Source organism: Anser anser, assembly GCF_964211835.1.
Source record: "Anser anser genome assembly, chromosome: 6".
Classification (NCBI taxonomy): Eukaryota; Metazoa; Chordata; class Aves; order Anseriformes; family Anatidae; genus Anser; species Anser anser.
This window is the reverse complement of record NC_139726.1, coordinates 11,922,281-11,941,093: the sequence shown is the minus strand read 5'-3', so window position 1 is coordinate 11,941,093 and position 18,813 is coordinate 11,922,281. Positions and strand designations below refer to the sequence as shown.

Below are 18,813 nucleotides of genomic sequence, written 5' to 3'. Positions count from 1 at the left end.
TTATCCTGCCAGGTCCCCCTGGATGCAGAGGAGAAGCTATCACACAGCCACCAGCGCAGAAGATGTGGCTGCACTACAGGGAGCCTGTGTTCATAACACCCAGCAGATGGGCACGGTTCTGCCAGATCCCACTCCTTCCATCAAAGAGGGGAAAGGCCGGGTCTTAATGGTCCAAGTCAGGAGATTGCTCAGCATTTTACTGTAGAAGAATAAATATTCTCATCTGGTAAAAAAAGGGGGTCTCACTTCTTTCTGGCAATATGGTGATCACTGCGATTTCTGTAAGCTAGAGAATTTCACTGGGCATTTGAAACTGGTAATTAACCATTTATTATTGGAAGGGGGGAAAAAGAGGTAGAGCAAATTGAATCTTAACAACGTTCATTGTCTCAGCACCAAACACAATTACAACTGCTTTAACGGACACCTTCAATTTTCACCATCATTAAATACAGACATATTTCAACCACTTATTGAATAAAGCTTCAAATGAGACCTTTATTTTAGAAAAAGGCTCCTCCAGTGCCAGAGCTGTGTTCACCCGGGGAGCAGATTTACCCACCCAGGCTGCAGTTCACTGCAGGGCCCTGAGGCAAAGGCATAACAGCTGGAGTCAATTAGTCCCTGCTTGATTTCAAATTCAGGATGCTATGCCTATTTGGGGTTACTCAACTGTTCCCTTTCCCAAAGAGGCAGATCTGGGCCTTAAATAAACTTCCTATGTGTCTGCCAAAATATGGACCCTCCTACATCATGCCATATGAGAGTGGAAAACCTAAGGTGTATAGGGATTGCTTTCTAACAAGTTTTCTTGTTTTTTTTTTTTTTTTTTTAACAGATTTAAAAGACTAAGAGGATGCCCTCTTTAATGTCATGACACCATCAGCGTCAGGGTGACATTGAGACCTTCCCCACTTCATGAGCACATGAGCCAAACTCAGTGGATCATCCACTGAATCTCAAGCCCCAGGGAGTCATGGGCTGGTGCAGAGCTGCACAGAGCAAGGCAGGTGAGCCAGACCTGGCCACAGGGGCAGCAAGGGGGGAACCTCTTCCTGCCTGAGACTGGACATGTCTAACAAATTCCTAAGATCAAAGCCAACTCCTGGTAAATTCCTTTGCAGTCAGGGCAACAACGCTTATTGAACCAAAACCTAAAAATTTATACCATTATTCTCACTTCTGTATGTCTTGCTTTGGCACAGCAGTCACACTCTTGCTGAACATGTGCACGTGCAAGTCTATCTCTATTCAGTTAAGCACCCACTTAACTTTGAACATGAGCTTTAAATGCTTTTAAGGTTGTTGGGCATCCAGAGGATGTGCTTGAAATTAAATATGTGATAAAGTATTTTACTAAGGCCATAAAACAACCTAAAATGAAAGAATGAAAGTATGCAAAAAAAAAAAAAATAAGTGCAGTGGAGCAAATAATAACAGTAATAGCAAAAAAAAAAATCCACTAGTTACTGCTATGCTGAATTGAAACATACTGTGATGTCCTTAACACAGAATTTAGATGGTTCTCTGGCAAAGTTATCCCTAGACACACAGGTCTTTCACTTCTCCACTGTTCTGTGTGTTTATCTCAAATATTCCTGCCACTCCACGGAAGAATCCAACTCATCTCATTGTGATCTAGGAAGAACCTGCTATACTCATGCAGTCTCATTTTGGAGAACACAGGGGCTCTTACAAAGCTGAGCCAGCATGTGAGAACCTGCATTCAAGCCTTGGCCTTTCCGCTGGAAACATTGGAAAAGCTCCACATTGTCCCCTGCCTCCATTTACCCTTACACTTCTGATAAGTACAAACTCAATCAGGAGCATAGCTGATCAGTGTGCTCAATTTGTCTGCTGTGCAGTGGAGGTCAATGCAGAGACATCTAAACTTGCCCATGACCAGAATAGCTGCATTAATTAAGAGGCTGATTGGTGAAACTAATTACCACCAATAAGTCACAAGGCAGAGATTGTTGATTCTAGCATAATGCTACTCTTATGCAGCTCTGCTGCTTCCAGATAGCTCTACGGCTGCCAGCTCCTCACATGCTGCCCCACGCTCGTGCATGTTCCCCAGTGAGAGCCCTTCCGGGTGGCCCATTTTCACCATCCCTCATTCTTCATCCCCTTTTCTCAATGTACCAGTACCAGCAATATTTTTGCATCTATTTTGAAACTGATCTCTAATGAACTGCAACATTTTTATCCTCCCGTTATGTTCACCAGCAGTAGACTCCAGAGAGTGCAAAGACAAGCCCCAGGTCCCTCACATTGCCTTTTTCTCTGCATAGGAGATTAATTCAGGTCAGATCCCAATTTCCCTAGCAGACTTTTGAGCTGAGATCTGAGACTGCAGGTTAAGTCCACTGATATGTATTTCCAGGACATATTTTACACTCCTGTTGCCTTTTTGATAGGAGGATTGACAATTTCACAGATTCTTTCACTTCCATCTGTCTCAGCCTCTCTCTCCTCGTTACCCCCTGCAAAGAAGTAAATGAATTTGAGGCAGGGAGGGTCTTCACCGGTCAAATGCACTTAAACTGCTGGAGCCTCCTCAGCAGTTGACAAGTTTGCACTGCTACAAACTTGTCTGGATGCCTTGTGACACCTCCCAGCAGGAGAGCCATTGGTCTTCAGCAGCAAGATTGACCTTGGAAAAGTCCACGCTGACCTCCCACTGTGTGAAATACAGCAGAGACGCAGGGGATCCTGCCATGCAAGTAAACAAAGGTCAAATTCAATTCAATTTGTGTGATTGCTGCAACAAACAGCAGAAAGAGCCTTGTTGAGCTTGGAGTGCAGTTCCTGAACAATCCACTGGGCAAAACAAATAGATTTTATTTGTTTCCAAATGGGTGCCAATCAACAGATGCTCAAAACATTGTTATTACTGATTAGGATTTTATTTGAACGTAAAGAGATTTTTCTTGTAAAGTTTTCAGGTAGGAAGGGGGAAAATAAGCAGAAGACCTGCAGTAAAGTTTAGTTTCCAAAGCCATACATTACTTTGAGATGAAATACTGTGGCCAAAACAGAAATTCAGTACTCATGCTAGGAGACTTTCCTCAAAAATGCAGCTTTTCAAGCACAGAAAATAATAATAATAATAATAATCCCTCAATATCTGAAGAACAGTATGTAGTTTGAGGCAGTTGGGCGCGCCCTAAAAACACACAAGATTGTCATTTTTTTAGAGGTTGAGACCAGTAAATTGACAGTGATGCATGACCCAGCCCGACTGTCTTCCTTCATTCTGGGAATGTGGGAAAAGCACTAAGACCAAAAGCCACTTCTTTTCCTCAGAACAAACGTTGGAGAATGGTATGGATCATTTTGCATCCCTCTGAGGCATGCAAAATGTTACCCACTGTCTTGTAAGTTAGCAAGAATAGTCTGTCTTTCCTTAATTTTGGTTTGATTAGTACAACGTTTTGGGAGAGTTTCTCTGGAATTCAGCCTTGGGAAGATTTACAACTTACTCTCAGTAAATATTGTGAATTATAATAAAATAATACAAATTATAATAAAATAATTGCATAGGAAGCTGCTGAGGTGTGATCTAAGTGGAACTACTGAGAGGTGCAAAACTCTTTGAAAAAGTAGCTCTTTGGGTCAAGCATCAGTCCAGTCACATTCAATTCTATATTAATGACCTGGATGAACAAGTAGTTGTGCTACTTATTAAATTTGCAGAGTGATATCAGGCTGGAAGGGGCTGCTAGCACTTTGGAGGAATGGATCACTGTCAAAATGGTCTTGAAATTAGTGGAGGAATAGAGGGGGAAAAATAATTCAAAGTCATAGAAAAATTCTGCCTTTTTTAGGAGCAGTCACAATAGGATCTGCAGGTTAGGAAGGATCACAAAACTAAATCTGATAATGTTATATAGGAAAGTCAACTTTATTTTGAGATAAATATATAAGGGAAAGGTCACAAGAAAGACAAAAATACTGGATAATCCTTCCTTTCTAGAGTGAACTAGCAAAGGATAGTGTGCAACAGCCGGTCTGGAACAATGTATTTAAAAGGAAAAAAAAAAAAAAAAAAAATGAACTGAGTGAAGAAACAGCAAATGAGATCAAAAGAACAATCGGTGGTCTGGAAAATATACGCTCCGTGGAAAATCTCATAGAAGAGAGTTTTCCAAGTCAAACTAGAAGTGAAGGGAGTCACAAAAATCTTCAAATAAATAAATGTTGCATAAAGAACAAACGATTTTTGGCTTAGATTGTGACAAGCATGATTTCAGGGCTCAGTTCAGTTATATAGACATAGATGTTTGAAGCCATTTCAGATGTTTCGGGGCATGTGATACATTTCTACAAGGCTTTCTACAAGGCAACAGATGTGACGCAGGACTTACAGGAGACAAGAACTTTCTGGAGACAGAGTTAATAGATTCCAGGGGATGCGAGGTAGCAGAGGACAGCGATGTTGAAACAGTAAGACTGAGCTTTGGAAGAGTTTTTCTCGGTGGTGAGGACAGTGAGGCTTTGGGATACAGAGCTGTGGAGCCACAATTTCAGTTAGGTTTTAGAAACAAAGTCCCCATCTATTAAACATGGCTCAAGCTAAGCTGATCAGCCTTTGAGCACACTACCAATTAGATGACTTCTCAAAGTCCTTGCCAGCCAAAGTGAAAGTCCTTAATTCAGCCTGGATTCTCTCTCTCTCTGACCTATTGAGTAGGATTTACTGGTAAACCTGTAGAGCTTGTGCCAGCAAAGCCTTCTAGAGGAGCATCTGCTATGAAAAACAAGCTGTGAACTCTGGACCCCGCAGAGTATTTCCAGTCTCTGTGTTGTTGCTGTTGCAGGCAGATTGTCAGGGACGAAACACCTTTAGCAATTATTAGTATCAGGCATGGCTGCAGTCCACAGGAACAGGGCTCTGCAGTGCAGCTATTTCCCCCACAGCCAATGTATTCACTCAGTGTGACTAAGCAGGGCTGTGAGGAGGGGTTGCACAGTGCCATGCACAGCTGGCTTGAGGGGGACACTGTAAATGTGTTCCTTACTCATTTGGATGGCTGCAGTGAGAGGACGGCAAACCAATGTGTAGAGGGAGGGAACCTCTCAGTTTCCTGTCAGCTAAGGATACATACAGGGAGTAGAAGCATGAACAGGGCACAACAAAACCCTTAATAATCTATGTAATATTTGAAGGAATATTTGCCTTCAGATAGAATATATATATATATTAAAAAAAAAAAGTGGAAAGTTCACTTTGTGGAGGAAGAAGACTCCACCTTAAACTGCCATCACTTTTGCTGTAATAGGACTATGTTCTCTTCTCTGCCTTCTTATAATTCTGACCAAAAAGTTGGTGAGAAAAGGAAAAAGGAAGAGTTTGTTTGAACCACAGTGCAGCCATCTATGAAATTGTGGAGGTACACCATTTTTTTGCGATCTGTGAAGTTCTCAGTGCACTAGTCATAAAAGCAAGGGATGAGTTCCTGGCCAGCAATGAGGGCTGGGAAGCACAACGGCAGCTTCACCAGGAAACATCAGAGAGGAGGAGTAACACAGTGTGCAGAGACTGTTCAGCATATGGTTACCAACAACAGTTGCTGATGGCTTTAAAATAAAAATAAAAAAATAAAAAAAAAATCAGCTTCTCAGCAGAGACAGCAACATATTTCCTTTAAAAACAAAAGCATACTGTTTGTCTCATTTCTCTCCAACTGCTAGGAGCCTCGTGGCATGCACAACTCCTGGGGCCATGCTTGGCACCTCATAACTGTCCTGCTTGCTGAGCAAAACCTGCCTGCCACCCTGGGGAGCAGTTTCCATGTTGTGCAGATGGAAATCAGGAGCCACATCCCCGAAGAAAATCAAAGTGCTGAAATGGAGGCAGAAATTCAGCACTGTGCAATCCCTCAGAGGCTGCCTTTGGGGAATAACAAACCTTTCATTGGCCCCTGCAAAGAGGAGAATGTAAACTCCACCTTTGCAGATGCAGCAAATATTTCTCAAGAAGCAAATCTTACAAAATATCAGAATATAAGGCCATTGCATCAGGATCTAAACAGTTCCAGCATGCCCACCTCTGTCTCTGTAGAGAAATGACTTAATTTTTCCTCTGTTTCTTCACTGCCCAATTTGTGCATAAAACCCCTCCGGCAACTCTGTTTCTAAGATATTATTTAGTAACTGTGGCATGAAATGTTGAGAGGAAAAGTACCTAGATTGGCTAAAGTAGCATCTAAGATTGAAAACGCATCTAGATCTTGTGTATATTTAATGTTTCAAGCAGAAATGCAGCCTCCATGCTTCGATTTAAAGACAGAAAAGCTCAAATCTTTCCAATACTGTGGGAGGGAGATCACAGGACAAAAAATAAGAGTTGAGGAGACTATCAAGACTATCATAACCACTTAATTATCTGCTAGATCAGCCACTGTAGCAGAGCTGGATTTATCTAGGAGACAAATGGGATTTCAAGTTTCCATCTTACAGTTTTATGGTTCTCATCGTGAAATAAAAAAAGTAAAATAACTCAAAGTAAAATACTAGAATAGGTTTCATATGACGGGTGGTTTCTCCTCTTTCTCTCACTATTTTCACTTTTCTCAACCCACTCTCCTATTTAATGGCAGCTCAAAGCTTTCCAAACCTTTTCAGGTTTGAAATCAAAACTAAAAACCATTGCAGAAACAATTTGTGCATTATGAAGTGGCTTCCTTTACATAGGAAATACAAGAAAGCTGGAGGAAAGATCAGAGCACGTGAATTTCTGACCCAGTTGCAGACAGTGCAAGGTTGTTCTCTGGTTGTACTTCTCACCTGATGACCCACATGTGAGATGTCACCTGCTGCCCCTGTGGAGGGAATACGCAATCCTTTAAAGAAGAGTAGGGAGAGTCCTGCTCATCCTATAAATTATCCTTTCTGCCTCCCTGAATATTTTGACCATTGAACTGCTATTTTCCTCTGTGCTATAACAGCTCTGCTCTTCTCAGACGCAGTAGCTTTAGCAATAACTCACACAATCTTTCTTAGGGGGCTCATTTCTGCCTGGCACCTCTTGTGATGGCCTTGAAAAGTAATATGGTAATATTGGTGCACTCATTTGTTATATGCCCATTTGTGACCCTTCTAAGCCAAAGGCTACAGATTGCTCCTGTGAAGGAAGCCTTGAGTTTTTGTGTGCAGATGCAGCAGATGCAACAAGAAGAGACTGCCTCACATTTCAAATATGCAGATTGGAGCTTGTGATGAACCAAGGGTATGAGAAGTATACAGACCAATTTCAGGATTACATGGTTGGGCATCAGGGTTAGCAACAAGTTGGAGAATTCTGTTCAATGCAAAAATTTCTTCCCAGTGTAACGTAGAATATGTAGATATTTAGTTTTTGTAACTAAATGAGTCAAATTAATGACTTGGCTTTCTCCTTAAACCAATATCTGTCTTTCAAATCCATTCCCTAACCTGCTATTTTAAAAAGTGAATGCACAAATAGAGCTGTTTTTCTGGTTTTTTTTCCTTTTTTTCAACTCTGAAAAACTATATTGTGCAGCATTAATGTTTTTCTCCCCTTCCTCACTCTGCTTCTAAATAACCCAATCTGTTGAAGAGCAACTGAAACAGAAAATTGCTGCACATGATGAACAAAAAGTCTATGTAGTCCTATATCCTGCCTCCTTGCCTCAGATCAAAAGCAGATTTCTAAAGGAGAGGATATGTGATAATAGTTCCTTCAAGGAATCTTCCATCCTCCAGCAATGTGCAGTTCAATGCCTTGTACTGAATCATTTGCATTGGAGAAGGGTGTCATTTTCTGCATTTTCCTCTGATATTCCTTGTTGGAATTGTCTTCTTTGTCTTTCACACAAACCACTTTTCTCTTTCTTCATTCTTTGTTGTGACCCTCACTTGAGAAGGAAAATTAGCTTGGTTAAAAATACTTTGGACAGACTTAAGAAAACAACTGAAAATTCTCAAAAGATATTCCAGAGATTGGATGAATATTTCCTTCATGCTTTGTCATACTCTTACTCAGCACAAACTCCCTTGTCTTTCAGTACTCTTGGTACTTCAGACTGGACAAGAAAACTAGAAACATCTTCACTGCCTTGTTATAATTGAATACATTGAATTTTAATACTTTGAAGAACTCTATCTGATCGCCCAACTGTTCACAGTCATTATTTCTATCAACTCCCACACAATATTCTAAACCTCTCATTTCAAAATGGTTAAGAAATGACTTGTGGCCAAGACATGGCTAAGCAAGGGATAATGCTGGTAATTTAGGAAAAGTCTACTCACCAATGTAGCAGCAAAGTTTGAGCTTCAAATAATTAACAAATGACAGAATATGCTGAAATGCATAGGATGCTTCAAACTCCCATGAGCTCATTCTCAGCTGGAAGCAAGCCTGTTTCTAGCAAAATGTGCTTTAGTACATGAATTTCTGAATTTCATATTTATAGGAGTGCATTTGTGACAGAACCCTGAATGCACAGGGACAGGCAGTAGTTAAAGAATAACTGAGCTTCACTTCATGCTCTTGGATATATTTTGGAGCTGGCTGGGGCAGATGAACAATTTTGACAAACATGAGGATTCTGTAAGCCAGTGTCAGGAGGTATGAGCACGAGAAGCAAACGATGGCCATTAATACAGCACTGGCTGTTAAACTGTAAATGAGCTTGAATACAGTTATCTAAAATTAATATATTTCCCTTTTTTCCAAAAGTACAAAAGGTTTCTGTGCCTGAATAAAAGAAGGGACACTGTTGCTGTCAGAGGAAGTGTTATCTGTGGAGAAGGTCTTTACCTCATCTTCACTTTGCATTAATCAAGCAGCTTCTATAGTGACTTTGGGAGAGGTTAGTGGTACAGCTTACTCACTACAGAGAGACAGCAAGGTAAAGGGGATTCTGGTGGGGGGAAAAAAAAACACATTTGCATGGACTGAAAGAATATTCAGGTTTTGTAGGTTTTTGCATTGTTATTCTTTGCAATATACAAAAAGTCAAAGCATTTCAGTAGCTTTTTTTCGTGAAGAGTTTCTATGTTCCATGTCAATGCAAGCTGATTTTTGAAATTTCTCTTAATATAAATCTTCAAAGTATGTCTAAAGAAAAAAAAAACAAACACTGAAATATCAGACTATCATAAACTCTTTTATTAAATGTTTACTTCTGACTGCTTTTTTAAAATTTTTTTTAGAATTGAAATAACTCTCCTATTGTACATTTTTGGTGGGGCTGTAGGGGCAATGTTCTTTTTTCCTCTCTGGCTACCAATTCAAAAATTTAAACTGTTCTAAAGTAAGGGTATTTGGCCCTTTCCCCTGGAAAGTTTTGAAAGGATAGCTGCAACCTTGAACATGCGTTGTGGTGAGATTCAGTGCCAAGGGGGACTCGTTTTGGGGTGACAGTAATTCAGGCAGGTCTCTTTAGTGCCCTCCATGGCTGTCTGGGAAGCATACAACTGCATTCAAAATGCTGTAGTTGTGTCTGGTTTTGTTCAGGACTGGCTACATGAAACGCGTTGCCAACACAGCATGACCGATTGGTGGAGGTTATGCACTCACACCGTGGAAGGTCCAGACCTGGATTATCTGAAGGCCTCCCGCATCTGAGATGTCTGAATTCATAATTCTGCATCTGAATCTCCTTTTCTTTTCTTCCTCCTGCTGATGTGCCTGACACAGGGGAACACAAAAATAAATGTTCCTGAGAGACCAGACTACAGCATCCTCTGTGTCTACTACAAAGGAACATATGGTTTTATTCTACACCTTACAATGTGCACCACACTTTCAGTCTGCTTTCACAGACTCTGGCTAACTTTTTGAAGAGTTCTATAAGAAAAAACTTTTAATCTTTTTCCTTTATTACTGAAGAAATAGTGAAGCTGCAAAAAAAGCCAGTGAATTCAAACATAAGGCAAAGGCATTGTCCATCTAGACCCAGATGCTGCCGGGACTTTCTGACTAGCGTCTGATGTGGATACTTCAGTGTGTTGTTGCCACACTGTGTCCCTCTGTATCCTGCATTTACCACTACTCCTTTCTGCTGGTCTGCATGTCACCATGAAGGTCTGTCCTCCCCTAGTCCTTTTTGTCTACTGTTGTAAGAACCGTGTTTGTGGAGAGCAGTTTTCAAGGAGGGGCCTTTCTTTACACACACAGCTTTTCTGCAATTCCTGCTGGGTAAAATAACACATCCACAAGACAAGGTGTACCCTGCAGCCATTTAGAAATTCTCTTCACACAAACCAAAGGAGAGTTAAGTTCTTATTCTTTCTGTAGGCTTTGCCACAAATCAGTAGAGGCAGTTATTGCTGCCTGACAGGGCAATTGAATGAAGAGATTTTCAGAGGTGGTACTATAAAGGACTTTGACCATTGATATAAACTACTCCTTAATAGCTTTTTTGTGAGTTCCCTTGTGAAGAATATGCGGTCTCATGCTACAACCAAAAGTCAGCAAGTGGTTCATCTTCTGCTTCAATTCTCCTGGTAAACACAACTAAAGAAAGAAATATGGCAGAATAATGAAGTAAGGGATCTAAGGGATGTTTAAGAGAGGACCTGGAATGTCAAACTAGCTCAGATACAAAGATAAGGAGCAGTGATACTGACATCATTCATGTGATCAAGGATTCGACAAGCCAGTGGACATATTTGGACCTATAAAAACTTGTCTATGAACTGTGCTGCAGACATGCTGTGTTTTGAGGGTCATGATGGCATTTGCTATAGTCAGAGTAATCAAAAAGACTGTGGGATGGTTACCTGAGAACGGATGAACAAAATTAGACTTGCTCTTTTGATACGCTTCTGTTTGCCTGCAAGGGATCATTATAGCCTCTTCTGTCTAAAAAACAATAGTGTTTATGGATTCATGTTATCAGTCTGAAGGCCCATAGATCTGGTAGGGGGTCTCCCTACCAGAATAAATTCTGAAAGTACCAGTTGACTTCATCCAAATTTGACAGAGGAGTAGGGCTCTCAAATGGCCACCCTCAAGTTCCATGAAAACCTGCAGCTATGAAAAGAGAAGAGCATAGGGGTATCCTCAATGGCAAAAATGCTGCTAGATAAACAAGTCCTTTCCGAGACACCAGCAGGCTCAGCCACGAGTCACAAAGCTGTGCAAATGAGATTTCCTTCATTGTGCTGCTCTCAGCAATATTTGTTTATCTAAATAAGCACATGTGATATGTGCTGTAGGAGACTTGGGGCTGGGTGACATTCATGAGCAATCAGCTTCTCAATGAAGCTGGGGTGTATGGGCCTGTGATTAAGGTGGACAATCACGGAACAGAAAGTGAAATTTCATCATCATGTCAGCTGCGTGCTCACAGGGTGAGACAGGCACTTCATTTTCTCCTCTCTGTTCTGTCTCTGTATCCAGAAAATGGACACAGCCATTCATGCAGAAAGAAGAATTTGCAATAAATGATGTATTTGACTTTGGTCCTTCTGACTTACAAAATTCTTGTGAGGAGACCACAGTTTTCATTTTTGTATGGATTTAGTGTGTATCCTCAGGCACACCTCCTTTGCTCACCCTCTCACCTTCCAATAGTCCCTACAAAGGAAAAGAATATGGGCAAAATGTTTTACTGAGAATGATCTGAGCAACTAAAATCAAGCCCATCTACTGCCCATGATCAACCAGTGGCATTCCACAGACAGAGAGAGGTAGCTCTGGACAATAAATAAATATATAAATAGTTAAAACATGAGGTTCTATATGTAACTTCAGCAAGCCTGTTCAGAGATTTGTTCACATGTTGCCATGAGCTACTTAATTAAATTTCAGTTAATAACCAAGACTGGTGACATAAATACTTCTTCCAATTGTTATTTAATTAATTTTACATTAGCATTACGTGTCAATTAAATGCTTAACACCATCTCTTAATTTACCGTATTAATAAGCAATATGCACATAATTAGGCTGAATATGAAACCTCAGACCCATCTAGCATTCTGGAAAGGTAGTCTGTCCAAGAAGAAGCAGTTGCTGGATTACTTTGTATTTGATTTCTCTTTTTCAAATCAACTCTAGGATCAAATTATCTGGTGATTCCATGCCATGTCGTCAATATAAATATGCCGACAAAGAAAATCATGTTCTGATCTTATATTCAGCTATTTAAGAAATATTTCGAAATTTAAAGAACAGATCTTCGTTGTGCTTTTATTCTTCAAGTAAATATGGCATCTACTTCTGTGCTGTAGTAAGCAACGTGCACTCAGTAAGTTTTAGACTGGAAATGAACCTGAGGTTGAGGAAAATCAGCTGTAACAGAGGAGCCAGACTTCCTCCATTAACTGATCATTTGGTCAGCTTGGTTCCCTTTGCCCCTTTGCCCCCATCAAGCATTTGAAGGGGCAGATGAGACTTGGTTGCTCCATATCTTGACTTTTAGCATTACATTATTATTGCTTTTGCCAGACGGTACTAAAGCTGTGCTTATTTCATTTGCTTTCCTAGAAAAGTTTCTTCCTGAAAGCAGCAGACTCCAACTGCCAGAGCAAAGGAGGTGGGATATAAGAAAACACCTCCACAAATCAAGCAGCTGAGTAATCCCAGTGTGCCAGGCAACATGAACACTGGCTGCTCCAGAGCAGGGAAGAAGTCTAAATTTTAATGGTAATGAAGGTGGGCAGAGAAGAATAAATACTGTCAGAGTCTGCTAATTATGAAGAGAGATGGATGGCTGCTGTAAATCAGTGTGCTGTGGGGAGAGAGTCTTCAGACAGATTAAGTTATTATTCATACTGGGGCCATTCAAATAAATCAATGGAAATTCCATCAGCAGCAGGTTCCATTTTTGTTTCACTTACTGATTTATGGGTTATGCCTTTGGTCTTTTTCTTAGAATCCCCTTCTGCTTTATTCCTAACAGGTATATATAATCTAATCTGAAGCCACCAGATACTTTTTTGAACAATAAAACACACACATATATATATTTATAAACATCCCAGTAACATGAGAATTCACAGAACAAGCTGGGTTTCTTTATCTTTTCTTTCTTTTTATCTTTTTATCTTTTTTTAATCCTTTCAGAGTATTTACTGAATTTCACTTTGCTTACATTACCCACCAGAAAAGCAAGGATTAAAATAGTGATTTCCTCCATGTCGCTTAGCCTGGTCTTCCAAGGAAATGGTATCAACGTAGTCACTTCATGTGTCTCAGCAGATTTTTTCACCCATTTCAACCAACTTTGGAGAAGGATAAATGTCTCAGGGACATGGAGTTCCTAGTGTAATGAAAACAGGCACTTGGGTAGAAGACACCAAGTGCCCCTATCAGGAAAATATAGTGGATCCAGATCAGATATATTATTAATAGGGAAGAACCTAAGTGAGAAACAGGCAGGAACCCAGGTCCTGAGATCTGCCACTTATATTTCCTTGTCTATTTAGATGACAAATTCTTTCTAGTGATGGCTATCTTTCTGTGTTGAAGTAGAACATCTCCTGTACCATGAAAGTGTGTAGGCACTGCAGTGGGAGAAACATTAAATAATCCACAACATGGAGTCAGGAAGCCCAAAAAATATCGCATTGCATATTTAACTTTTGTTTTACTTTATAAAGTACCCCAGCAGCAATGTCTCAAGTTCTAAAAATAGATAATGATGTGAAGTCCTGGGGAGTCATTATATTTACCAGATTTTCTAGTGATGCAGATGCAAGGGAAAAAGCCTGGCTTGTATAGTCAACAGATGAATGCCCAAGCAGTGCCTACACAACACAACAGAGCATGGAAAGTAGAAGCATGTTTCCTATTCCTATGGAATGGACAGACATAAACAGGTATTAATGGGGTCCAACTTTCTTTCAACAACAAGAGCAAGCTAATGAGCTGGACATGTAGCAATAAAGGCAATAGTTGGGGACCAGCTCACATCTACAGAGACCTATGTTATCATCAGGCAAGTGCTTGAATGTATGCTAGAATGGTCCAACCTCTACCTATTAACAATGTTTAAAATCACCTCTGACTACATTATAGAAATAATGATGCAGACAGCAGCAAAACTGCACGGAAAGCACTTACCTCTTCCTGTCTCTTACTAGCTTGACAGAGCCATTCATAACCAAACAGCCTACAGTACCATGTATGCTGCCAGCGTGTTTTTTACCAAGTGCCCTCTTGCTCTGCAACTGTGAAAAAAAAAAAAAAAAAATACGTTTTGTACATCGTGGCAGTCTGGAATGGTATGTTTAGATGCCCAGTTCCCAGCAGAGTATTTGCAAATCCAGTAATTGCATATCATTTCCTCATTTGTTGCAGCTGTTGTTGCCTCTGCACTAGTTTACCTGTGGCTTTGGGCCACTTAAATTAGCAGTAGAGAGGGCTATCTTTAATGCTCTTCTCTCCAATGGTTTGTTTGAAGCAATGTCCATATATCTTGGGGCCTTGTAAGTAAAGCAGCATGCCGCAGAGCTTAATTAAAGAGGAAATGAAAAAAATAAAAAAAAGAAAAGAAAAAAAAGTCTTTCCCCAGTGAGCTGAGAGAATTGCATACTGCTGAAGCTGATGGGATGAGATTGATTGTCTGATGTTAACAGGCAGAAAAAGGAAACTTTTGACGGGGTGGGGGGTCTATACTTCATTAGGGACAGCCCCTTTAAAAAGGACTTTCACTTATAATCTACTCAGATTTCTTTTTATTTCTGTATCCAGCAGTGTTTTAAAGTAATTCCCATCCTGTCTCCTGCTGTAAGCTTGCAAGGAAAAGAAGCCAGTTTTATACACCAAAGCCAAACTGACAGCCTCTTTTCTCTCTCATGAACCATTAGCATGGGACCACCAATACACCCAGGTCATGGCTGTGCTATTTCCATCAAGCATATGACCTGTCCTGGAAATGATTTCATTATCTCATCCAATTAGTCTGGAAAAGGCACTGGGAAATATGGTCCACATGATTCCTACTGACAACCAGGTCCATCATTTCCCATTTTCTGGAGGTGCCTATGTCAGGACTAGTAGCCACCATTTCAGAGCCCTCAGGACTCTCCTTGCTGTCTGTAAATGCAGGCAGAAGGCACAAAGCAGTTTTCTACAGGTTACTGAAATGGTTGGGCAAGCAAGTTTATAATTAGCCAACGACAACAGAGACAGAACATCGGTTTTATTTTCCCTCCAAAGTAACAAAGCATTTTTTAAAGAGCAATTTTTGCTTAACAGAATGCCACCGTACTCTCTATTAAACACTGAAGATCATCCTTGAGGAGGAAAAAGCATGTTTCCACAGAAAACATATCCTGTATATTTGGCCCAGTGATAAAAATCATTTAGTTTCCTCATAGTGTTTTAGTGATGTATGTAAAAGAGGTTGAAGACAGCAATCCAGTCTCCAGCAAAAAAAAGATCCACTGCATGCCATGCATGCACAAAACCCATTCATGTTGCAATCAAGCAATTTTAGTTCAGGCACAGAGGCCACAAATTCATGTTTTTCAAGAAACATTATGAACTATGGAAGCAGAGAGAATAAGCACCTAGATAGCTGCAGTCTGACCCCTTGTTATCTGAAAACCTGGTTGGATAGGGCTTTGGGCAATCTGTTTAGTGGGAAGTGTCCCTGCCCATGGAAGGGGGTTGGAACTAGGTCATCTTTAAGGCCCCTGCCAAGCCAAACCATTCTACGATTCTATGAAGGTAACACTAAAAGGCCTTCATCTGTTATTGAAATTTGCTTCCTCTAAACAAATATGCAAAAAAAAATCACAATGTCCATACTGGAGGTGCAGTACCCCCGCTATCACTGCTCGAAGGCGTGTGTGCTTGAGTCTAGAGAGCACTTTTGTGATGGGACTTTTAGCACAGGCCCCAGAACAAAAGTAGCACCTGAGCAGAAAGGTAGTATTTTACAGCAGTGTAACCACCAGCCCTGTTACTGCAGTTGGCTCTAACTTTTTCTTCTCTCTGGGAGGCCCAACAGCAGGCCTTACCTCAGGATAGGTGGCCAATAATTTTCTTCAGAGTAATTTTGCTCACAAAAAACATGCATGGACACATTCAGATGGGTCCCAGCTCCACCAGCAAGGTCATTTCACTGCACAGGGTTATTTGCCTGCTTTTATTATGCCTGCTTTCTCTACCAAATCCCCACCTTCTAATGGCTGTACGTTGGAGTTAAACCCATCTCTTGCCATAAGGCACCAAAGCAAAGGCCTCTCCCTCTTCTCCTCATGTCATTCCTGTCTGCCTCAGAGGAAAGCTTCCCCACACACCTGTGCTGCCTCCACAAACAAGGTACTTATGCTGCAGCTGCATGCCCAGCCCTCTGCGGTCATACAGATTAACAGCCCATGCAGCTTTTCTTCTTGGTTCTTATCAACTAATCAAGGATCTCTGTTTTTGTATCATTTCACAAATATCACTCCTTTCCCTGGGATCATTTTAGCTGCATAATAATGACCTGCAAGTGCCAATTGTAATATTCAGCTGACCTTCAAGGTAAATTGTGCTTTGCATTTGCCTCACACACTTTCATAGGAACATAATCCGCTGTCTAACATAAATGATCATTTCCAAAGAACATAATGGTTCTGAGTGCAGACAATAACTGGCTGCAATTTGCTTCATGAGCAATTTTATTTACATCGACGGCAACAGAACTAAATTGAAAGGTCTGCTCTTTGACTGTGGCTGTGTCTATGCTAACGCCAGAAGTATGTTCAGCTTCAGGAAATCAATTCACCTTTGATTTAGCTCTCTGTATTATTAACACAAGAATAACACTGAATATAGATTTCCTGCCCAGATGAAATGTGAATGTCTCTCTTCATGCCAAGGCAAGCACCACCCAAATTATTGAGAAATAACCATTTGATGGAGGGAGAGAGTGCGTCTCAGAAGGTCTGTGGGTAGGATTCAAACAAGTGGAGCTGGATGAAGATAGCTGCCATGCAGACACACTCAGGAAGCCCCATGTTGTTGTGTTCATGCGCTATTGGGTCATCCTCATGACATGATAAAGGCAGCCCTGAGGCAGCCTTCATAGTCACACTGCAAGTGTGTGCACTGCAAGTGTGGACTGCAAGTGGAGAAACAAGATCTTTAATGTGTTTGGAGTGCACTGCCCAGAGAAGGCTCTGCATGACATAGCCACATTGCTAAAAGGTGGGTAGGACATACCATATTCAGTTTTTCAAAATGCTACAGGTCACTGACAGAGCAACATAAAGCCAGTTCTGGGCACCACAGTACAAAAAGGATGTAAAACTGTTGGAGAGTGTCCAGAGGAGGGCGACGAAGATGGTGAAGGGCATAGAGGGGAAGACGTATGAGGAGCGGCTGAGGCCTGTTCAGCCTGGAGAAGAGGAGGCTGAGGGGGGACCTCATCGCGGTCTACAACTTCCTCGTGATGGGCAGGCACCGACCTATTCTCCTTAATCACCAGTGATAGGACCCGCAGGAATGGTGTCAAGCTGAGGCAGGGGAGGTTTAAGCTAGACATCAGGAAGAGGTTCTTCACCGAGACGGTGGTCGCACACAGGAACAGGCTCCCCAGGGAAGTAGTCACTGCACCAACCCTGTCTGAATTTAAGAAGAGATTGGACTGTGCACTTAGTCACATGATCTAAAATTTTGGCTAGACCTGTATGGTGCCAGGAGTTGGACTCGATGGTCCTTATGGGTCCCTTCCAACTCAGGATATTCTGTGATTCTATGATTAGACTGCATGGTCAAAGCAGGCAACCCAGGCGGACTAGAACCTGCCTGACATGAAGATGGTGTGGGATGCCTTAGACTCACTGTTTTCTATAAATTCTCCTTTCCTTGTGTAACTTCATGTTTGCAGAGGGAGACTGTTTTGATGCTAAGTATATCCCAGTTTTTGAAAGCTGTTTTTGTTAAAATTGTCACGTGTCATGTTTCCTTAATTAGAAAGATAAATCACAAGGTGCTATTCAGAAGTTAAGTGAGACAGTTCGCCATTTTATTTACACAGAAAATGTATGAAGTACCCAGGTGTTCCCAGTCCCAAAGAACCTGCAGAAAGTGAACAGCATGTAAACACGAATGTAGAGAGTGTTTATATGTGATAGAGATGATTATGACAGATTTCAAGCCATGATCAATGTCCATCCAATATATTAGGCTCTGTTCCCATTCCAGTGACAACCACTATAATTTTTGTTCCTATTCTATAATTTTTTCTTAAAAAAAAAAAAAAATTACTGTGTAATTAACCATACATCTCTGAGCTAAAGAGCTTCCAATCTAAGCACTTTGTACCTTGTGGTAGTAATTTCTGTGAAACGCTCAGAGTGAAAGTGAGTATCTTCTGCTGAAGTGCTGTCTATTTCTGCGTGTAGCACTGATAGAAACTAACACTACCTGAGATGGGACCTTGATGTTCCAGTGATGCATTAAATTCCAAACCATTCTCTGAAGTTTTCTACATCTAAATAATGTAGGGAACAATCATAAAAGCTGCATGGATTATTCAAGAAGAGCTTGATGTCCATGTTAAGTGTGGCAAGTGGAAGCAAAGAAAGGTTAAGTTACCCAGTATCTTCTGATAAGTATGCAACATTATTTTAACTCTTAATCTAGTACATTAACAAGAAGTCCATCATTGTAAGCCAGTAACTATTAAAGGTGGGTGTGATGAATTCAGTGAATCTATTCCAATTTACTCCCACTGAAGATTTGGTAAAGGTGAGGGAATCACATAGTAAATTACATTTAGATTTTGCTGTGATGAAAGTCTATGAAGAAAAAAGCCCAGATAAATTTGGGCCAACTGAGTCACAACAATATTGCCAGCTGACATTAATGCTACGAGATCACTAAAGAAACAT

The 18,813-nt window shown here is 40.8% G+C and overlaps 1 protein-coding gene across 8 annotated transcripts in view; it reads right to left on the bottom strand.

The window, feature by feature from the left end:
- Positions 1-18,813, bottom strand: part of LOC310901732 (uncharacterized protein) — a 139,175-nt gene that overhangs the window by 71,171 nt on the left and 49,191 nt on the right. For 2 of the 8 annotated variants that reach the window (XR_014586080.1, XR_014586081.1), the window contains 2 exons: positions 14,048-14,154; positions 807-13,244 (listed from right to left, as the gene is read on the bottom strand). The exons of 1 other annotated variant lie outside the window; for it this stretch is intronic. The gene's annotated coding sequence lies outside the window, so the exon portion shown is untranslated. Of the gene's footprint in view, positions 1-806; positions 13,245-14,047; positions 14,155-14,310; positions 15,491-15,951; positions 17,204-18,813 lie in introns of those variants that run through there. 5 more of the 8 variants (XR_014586082.1, XR_014586083.1, XR_014586084.1 and 2 more) reach the window with 5 other exon arrangements.